The following is a 7,227-nucleotide window of genomic DNA, read 5'->3' as shown; positions in this document are numbered from 1 at the left end:
CGTCTATGGCCTGCATTAGACAAGAACTTTTTTTTGGAGAGGAATTGGCAGATGGGCTGTCTAGCGTAGCAGTCCTAATCACTGATATTGTACCAGCTATATTGAGGAGGTGGAGATTGAGGCAAGCCAAACCGCACTATTGAGCCCATCCACTGCCCACACAACATGAGAGTAAGGTGGAGTCTTGGACCTCATACCAGGATTTATGATATCACTTATCTATTTGAATAAACCCCGCCATTGAGACAACTCACTAACCAGCTTTGCCCTGCACATTCTCCAATTCCCCTCTAAGATAGCTGCAGGATGGGTCCTTGTAGAGGACAAAATAATACAAAGCTTTTTTCTTTTTTTTCTTCTCTCAATAGACTTGCATTGTGTTACTGTACATTTACATGTATTTACGTATGTTGTGCATAGTTCCCAACTGTCCCTAATTTGGAACAAAGTCCCTCTGTCCCTCTTTCCTCATCGTTTGTCCCTCATTTTTGTCTGATCTATATAGTTGTATATACATTGCACTATTTACCTATCAAAAGGTGTTTTACAGTGTTACAATTGCTGCATTTGGAAATTTCCAAAGCCACTATACAGGAATAGTAGTAATCAAAAAACAACTTGTGGGTTTAACCAACATTTTTTTTTTTTGTAGAATTCTCCTATAAGGGGGCGTGGCAGGGGGATATGCCTGCATACGTTTGCTAATAGGTGTCCCTTATTCACGTCTCAGAAAGTTGGGAGGTATGATGTTGTGTAGTATTTTAACACAACGCACCACACTGCATATGTCACCAGCATTGTAGAGTGAATGACAGTCCCCTTCCTTCCTCCTCCCTGTTAGTCCCAGCACATACATACCATAGACACAGGCTACAGGGTTGTGACAGAGCCTGTGATTGGCAGAACCTCCCCCAGATATCTTTAGAGCGTGAAAGCTATTGTCAATTAACTTAAACTCTGCCTACACCATGTTATTACAAAAAATAGTAAACATTTCCTTTAAGATATAGATTTGCTATAAGCTTTAAAACACTTTGTTGCCATTATTTATTTTGATTCTTTTTATGCCATGTGACTGGCAGAGCACCAATCAGCAAATTGCAGACACAGATTCATAGTTCAGACATTCTCTGCTGCTATAAAGCATACAGTGCTTTGAAAAAGTATTCATACCCCTTGACATTTTCCACATATTGTCATGTTACAACCAAAAATGTAAATGTATTTTATTGGGATTTTATAGTATAGAGTCTAGACCAACACAAAGTGGCACATGATTGTGAAGTGGAAGGAAAATGATAAATGGTTTTCAAAATGTTTTACAAATAAATATCTGAAAAGTGTGATATGCATTTGTATGCAGCTCCCTTTATGCTGATACCCTTAACTAAAATTTAGTGGAACCAATTGCCTTCAGAAGTCACCTGATTAGTAAATAGAGTCTACCTGTGTGTAATTTAATTTCAGTGTAAATACAGCTGTTCTGTGAATTCCTCAGTGTTTGTTAGAGAACATTAGTGAACCAACAGTTTAATGAAGACCAAGGAATACACCAGACAGATCAGGGAAAACATTGTGGAGAAGTTTAAAGCAGGGTTATGTTATAGAAAAAAATATCCCAAGCTTTGAACATCTAACAGAGCACTGTTCAATCCATCATCCGAAAATGGATAGAGTATGCCACAGCTGCAAATCTACCAAGACATAGACGTCCATCTAAATTGTCAGGCCGGGCAAGGAAAACAATCAGAGAAGCAGCCAAGAGGCCCATGGTAACTCTGGAGGAGTTGCAGAGATCCACAGCTCAGGTGGGAGAATCTGTCCATGGGACAACTATTAGTCCACAAATTTGGCCTTTATGGAAGAGTGGCAAGAAGAAAACCATTGTTGAAAGAAAGCCATAAGATGTCCCATTTGCAGTTTGTGAGAAGCCATGTGGGGGAAACAACACGTGGAAGAAGGTGCTTTTGGTCAGATGAGAGCAAAATTTAACTTTTTGGCCTAAAAGCACAATGCTACTTGTGGAGGAAAACTAACACTGATTATCACCCTGAACACACCATCCCCACCGTGAAACATGGTGGTGGCAGCATCATGGTGTGGGGATGCTCTTCTTCAACAGGCACAGAGAAGCTGGTCAGAGTTAATGGGAAGATGGATGAAGTCAAATACAGGGCAATCTTAGAAGAAAACCTCTTAGAGTCTGCAAAAGACTTGAGACTGGGGCAGGATAATGACCCTAAACATACAGCCAGAGCTACAATGGAATGGTTTAGATCAAAGCATATTGATGTGTTGGAATGGCCCAGTCAAAGTCCAGACCTAAATCCAATTGAGAATCTGTGGCAAGACTTGTTTATCCAATCCGACAGCACTTGACCTATTTTGCAAAGAATGGGCAAACATTTCACTCTCGAGATGTGCAAAGCTGGTAGAGACATAACCAAAAGACTTGCAGCTGTAATTGCAGTGAAAGGTGATTCCACAAAGTACTGACTCCAGAGGGCTGAATACAAATGCATGCCATACTTTTCAGATATTTACTGGTAAAAAAAAGTTTGAACACCATTTATCATTTTCCTTCCACTTCACAATTACTGTATAATGTATGGCCAGCCTTAGTCCGTAGGGTTCAATATTGAGATAGCCCACCCTTTGCAGCTATAACAGCTTCAACTCTTCTGGGAAGGTTGTCCACAAGGTTTAGGAGTGTGTCTATGGGAATGTTTGACCATTCTTCCAGAAGCGCATTTGTGAGGTCAGGCACTGATGTCGGATGAGAAGGCCTGGCTCACAGTCTCCACTCTAATTCATCCTAAAGGTGTTCTATCAGGTTGAGGTCAGGAGTCTGTGCAAGCCAGTCAAGTTCCTCCTCCCCAAACTCGCTTAGCCATGTCTTTATGGGCCTTGCTTTGTGCACTGGTGTACAGTCATGTTGGAACAAGAAGGGGCCATCCCCAAAGTGTTCCCACAAAGTTGGGAGTATGAAATTGTCAAAAATGTCTTGGTATGCTGATGCTTGAAGAATTCCCTTCACTTGAACTAAGGGGCCAAGCCCAACTCTTAAAAAAACAAATCCACACCCTAATCCCCCCTCCAACAAACACTACATTTGGCACAATGCAGTCAGGTAAGTACCGTTCTCCTAGCAAACCCAGACACGTCCATCGGAGTGCCAGAGAAGCGTGATTCATCACTCCAGAGAACACATCTTCACTACTCTAGAGTCCAGTGATGGCGTGCTTTACACCACTGCATCTGAAGCTTTGCATTGCACTTGCTGATGTAAGGCTTGGATGTAGCTGCTCGGCCATGGAAACCCATTCAATGAAGCTCTCTGCACACTGCTGTTCTGCTAATCTGAAGGCCACATGAAGGTTGGAGGTCTTTAGCTATTGACTCTGCAGACAGTTGATGACTTCTGTGCACTAAAATTTTTTGTGGCTGAGTTGCTGTTCCCAATTGCTTCCACTTTGTTATAATCCCACTAACAGTTGACCGTTGAATATTTAGCAGCAAGGAAATTTGATGGATAGACTTATTGCACAAGTAACAACCTATCACAGTACCATGCTTGAATTCACTAAGCGCCTGAGAGTGACCCATTCTTTCACAAATGTTTGTAAAAGCAGTCTACATGCCTAGGTGCTTGATTTTACAGACCTCGGCCATGGAGGTGATTGGAACACCTGAATTCAATGATTTGGAGAGGTGTTCCAGTACTTTTGGCAATATAGTGTATATTTACTTGCCCAATTCACATAAAAAAATGAATGGAAGAATGGTACTTTAATATATGTAGCGCTATCTCAAAAGGGGCCGTTGAATCGTTTTGTGATTTCTCTGTATACCTGAAGATAACACACCTCACTCACCCAGCACTTACTGACACACCTTGAAGTATTTCAAAGAGTTTATTAGGCATAGGCTAAAAGAAGAGAGGAATAGCAAGTGTACTTCTACAATCAATAAAGCAATACTTTGAGAGATATAGTTAAACACCTGCAGTATTCAGTAGTTAACAGAATTAAACAACATTTACCTAGCAACAGTATATAAAGACAGTTATATACAACAGTTCCCAGCAGTTAACAGATTAACTTGTGCAATGTTAGTCTCTCACCAGACCCAGGGCACCCTCCTCTGGGTCTCCAGACACAAGCACATTCAGAAAATGTTCAGTTCAAATCAGACCGGAATAAAAGTTGCTGTGACCTCTCTCTTTCAATCCTGCTGAGACAGTACCTCTTTTCTTCTCTGCAAGCAGTGGGCTGGCACATGCATGAGGATTGGAAAAACATCTTGCCTTGTTAAGACCCAAGTACTACAGGCACAAAGATTGCACAAAAACTGACTTCTTGAGATTAAAAGTCCAAAATAATTGCTCCAGGAGCTATATGGATATAAGTATATTCCAGGGTCATAACAGACTACACTCACAGCAGTAGGTTGTTGTCCAGGCCCCAGACTCTCAAGATCTCTCAAAGCCTCAATAAGGTCCCAATAGGAGCTAATAGTGCTGTGAGTACCCAGGAGGCCTTCAAAAAGCCAAAAAGATGATCCACAAGCTGGCAATGTTGTTCCCCGTCACGAAGTACAGTTACCAAGGCAAAGAAGCAGACTTCATCCTGATTTTGTAAATACTCTGAAACACAGTTAGCTGATTGAGGTCCAGGGTGTACCAAATCTGATCCTTCTCTGTGACAGTGAACAATTTTGAAGCAAAACTTTAAAATATTACGCCAATGTAAATCTGCTAATCATTGAAAAGGATTATTAAGTTTGGGAAGATAAAAACACTCAGAACTAGTGAAGAGGAACACTGTCTAGTATTCTTAAAAAATTAGCTCACAAACCCACTTTCCTGATATATGGGTCAATCAGAAGTCGCAAGGGGAAAAAAAACACATGCCTCCTACCATCTGAAGAAGCACAGAGGTATCAGGAAAGGTCAGGGAAAACATCCATAGGGAATTGGCCTTTAGATAAACACTAGAACCAAAGGAACCTAGAAAGAATTATGGCAACAGGTATCTACTGTGGAAATGTATACATATGTTGCAGACCCTTGATCAGTTGATCTGCTAGGTCAACAAGAAAAACAGATACCTGTTTATGTAAAAAACCCTAATGTAAGGCTTTTTCACTAGTTAAAATCTGTGTGCCAGGGGTGTGGGCAAGACAGGACATACAAGGAGCCGGACATACATAGATCACACCACAGTTTCTGCCTTCCTATCTGTCAGATCCTTGAAGAAGGGATAATCCTCCTCATGAATGATCATGGACACGCTCATCCTGACAATAACCATGTCTATCACTTGGAGGGGAATGTTATATGACCAGACAAATTAATTTTCATGTCCTAAATTTGTATGCAGCTAGGCCCGGAGAGAGCCGAAGGAAAATCTTTGAGTCTAAGCAAAGTTGACTAGCCAATAGCTTGGTTAACCAGAAGGAGATCAGAGGAGGGTGCACCCTCACTGTCAGAGTGTATAAAGTTGCATCCCTGGTTACTGGTTGAACCGCTATAAAAGACCATAGAGCCACAACATTAGAGGCTACAGAGAGAGAGGGTGATTATCATGGGGCTTAGACTGAGTTAGAGCTTAAAGAAAACAAATCAGGGAATAGGAAGCATCCCTAAGAACCACCAAATAAAGTGGATGAAAATAAGGCTCATTTTGTGCCATTATATTACTGCGTCTAAAAACAGGCCTAAGCGATATGGGGAGAAAGGGGTGCAATAGCCAGCAAATATATGAACAGTCCCTGTGCCCATCAGTGCCGCCCACCTGTGCCCAGCAGTGCCACCCACCTGTGCCACCAGTCAGTGCCATCCATCAGTGCTGCCTATCAGTGCCAGCTCATCAGTGCCTCCTATCAGTCCCCATCAGTGCTGCCTATCCATGCCACCTCATCAGTGCCCATCAGTGCTGCCTATCCTTGCCACCTTATCAGTGCCCATCAGTGCAGCCTCATCAATGCACATCAGTGAAGGAGAAAAATTACCTATTTGCAAAATGTTATAATAGAAGCAAAGAAAAATTTTTTTTTCAATTTTTTTGCTCTCTTTTTTGTTTATAACGCAAAAAAACCTCCAGTGGTGAATACCACCAAAAGAAAGCTCTATTTGTGTAAAAAAATAATAAAAATTTCATATGGGTACAGTGTTGCATGACCGTGCAATTGTCAAGTGCGACAGTGCTGAAAGCTGAAAATTGGCCTGGGCAGGAAGGGGGGTAAGTGCCCAGTAGGCAAGTGGTTAAGCCATTTCCCTAAAATATTCTCTCTTGCTGGAAGAAAAAACTCTGTGTCCACCAGAGGCAACAATAATTAATTGTACTTCCAACCCATTGACGTATGCAAACCATCCCAAACTCTCAACACCTCAATGTGCTACTATTTTCGTCTATACCCCAAAGCTTTTGTGGAATCCAAATGATCCTCTCTAATTGTGTGTAACTTAACCACTTGCCGACCGCGCATAGCCGAATGACGGCTTCACCGCGGCCGGCCAGTTCTGAGTGGACGTCATATGACGTCCTCCCAGAACGCGCTCTCCTGCGCGCCCCAGGGGGCGCGCACCCGGCGATCTCCGTGATCGCTGTGTCCTACGGACACAGCTGATCACGAGATGTGGTGAAAGGCCGATCCCACCGGCCTTTTACCACGTGATCAGCGGTGTCCAATGACACGCTGATCACAGGAAAATGCAAGTGCCGGTTCTCGGCTGCACTTTCCTCACGCTGTCAGATCGTGAGGAAAGTACTGCCGAGAACCGGCAGTTGTCAGAGCGGGGATCGGCACCGATCATCAGGGCACTGATGATCAGTGCCCTGATGATCGGTGCCCAGCAGTGACCCCCGCAAGTTCCGATCAGCTGTGCGCCCACTAGCCCCGCCCACCCATTCCCAGCAGTGCCCCCACCTGTGCCCAGCAGTGCCCCCACCTGTGCCCAGCAGTGCCCCCACCTGTGCCCAGCAGTGCCCCCACCTGTGCCACTCTGCAGTGCCACCTACCTGTGCCCAGCAGTGCCACCTACCTGTGCCCAGCAGTGCCACCCACCTGTGCCCACCCACCTGTGCCCACCAGCGCCACCCACCTGTGCCCACCCACCAGTGCTGTCCACCAGTGCTGTCCACCAGTGCCACCCACCAGTGCTGCCAGTCAGTGCCACCAGTCAGTGCCCAGGGGTTGTGCCAGTCAGTGCCGCCAGTCAGTGCC

Source organism: Staurois parvus, unplaced genomic scaffold (genome assembly GCF_062004578.1).
Source record: "Staurois parvus isolate SC_StPar_1 unplaced genomic scaffold, SC_StPar_1.0 ptg000244l, whole genome shotgun sequence".
Lineage (NCBI taxonomy): Eukaryota > Metazoa > Chordata > Amphibia > Anura > Ranidae > Staurois > Staurois parvus.
The sequence above is the reverse complement of the archived record's forward strand: the minus strand, read 5'-3'. Positions refer to the sequence as shown.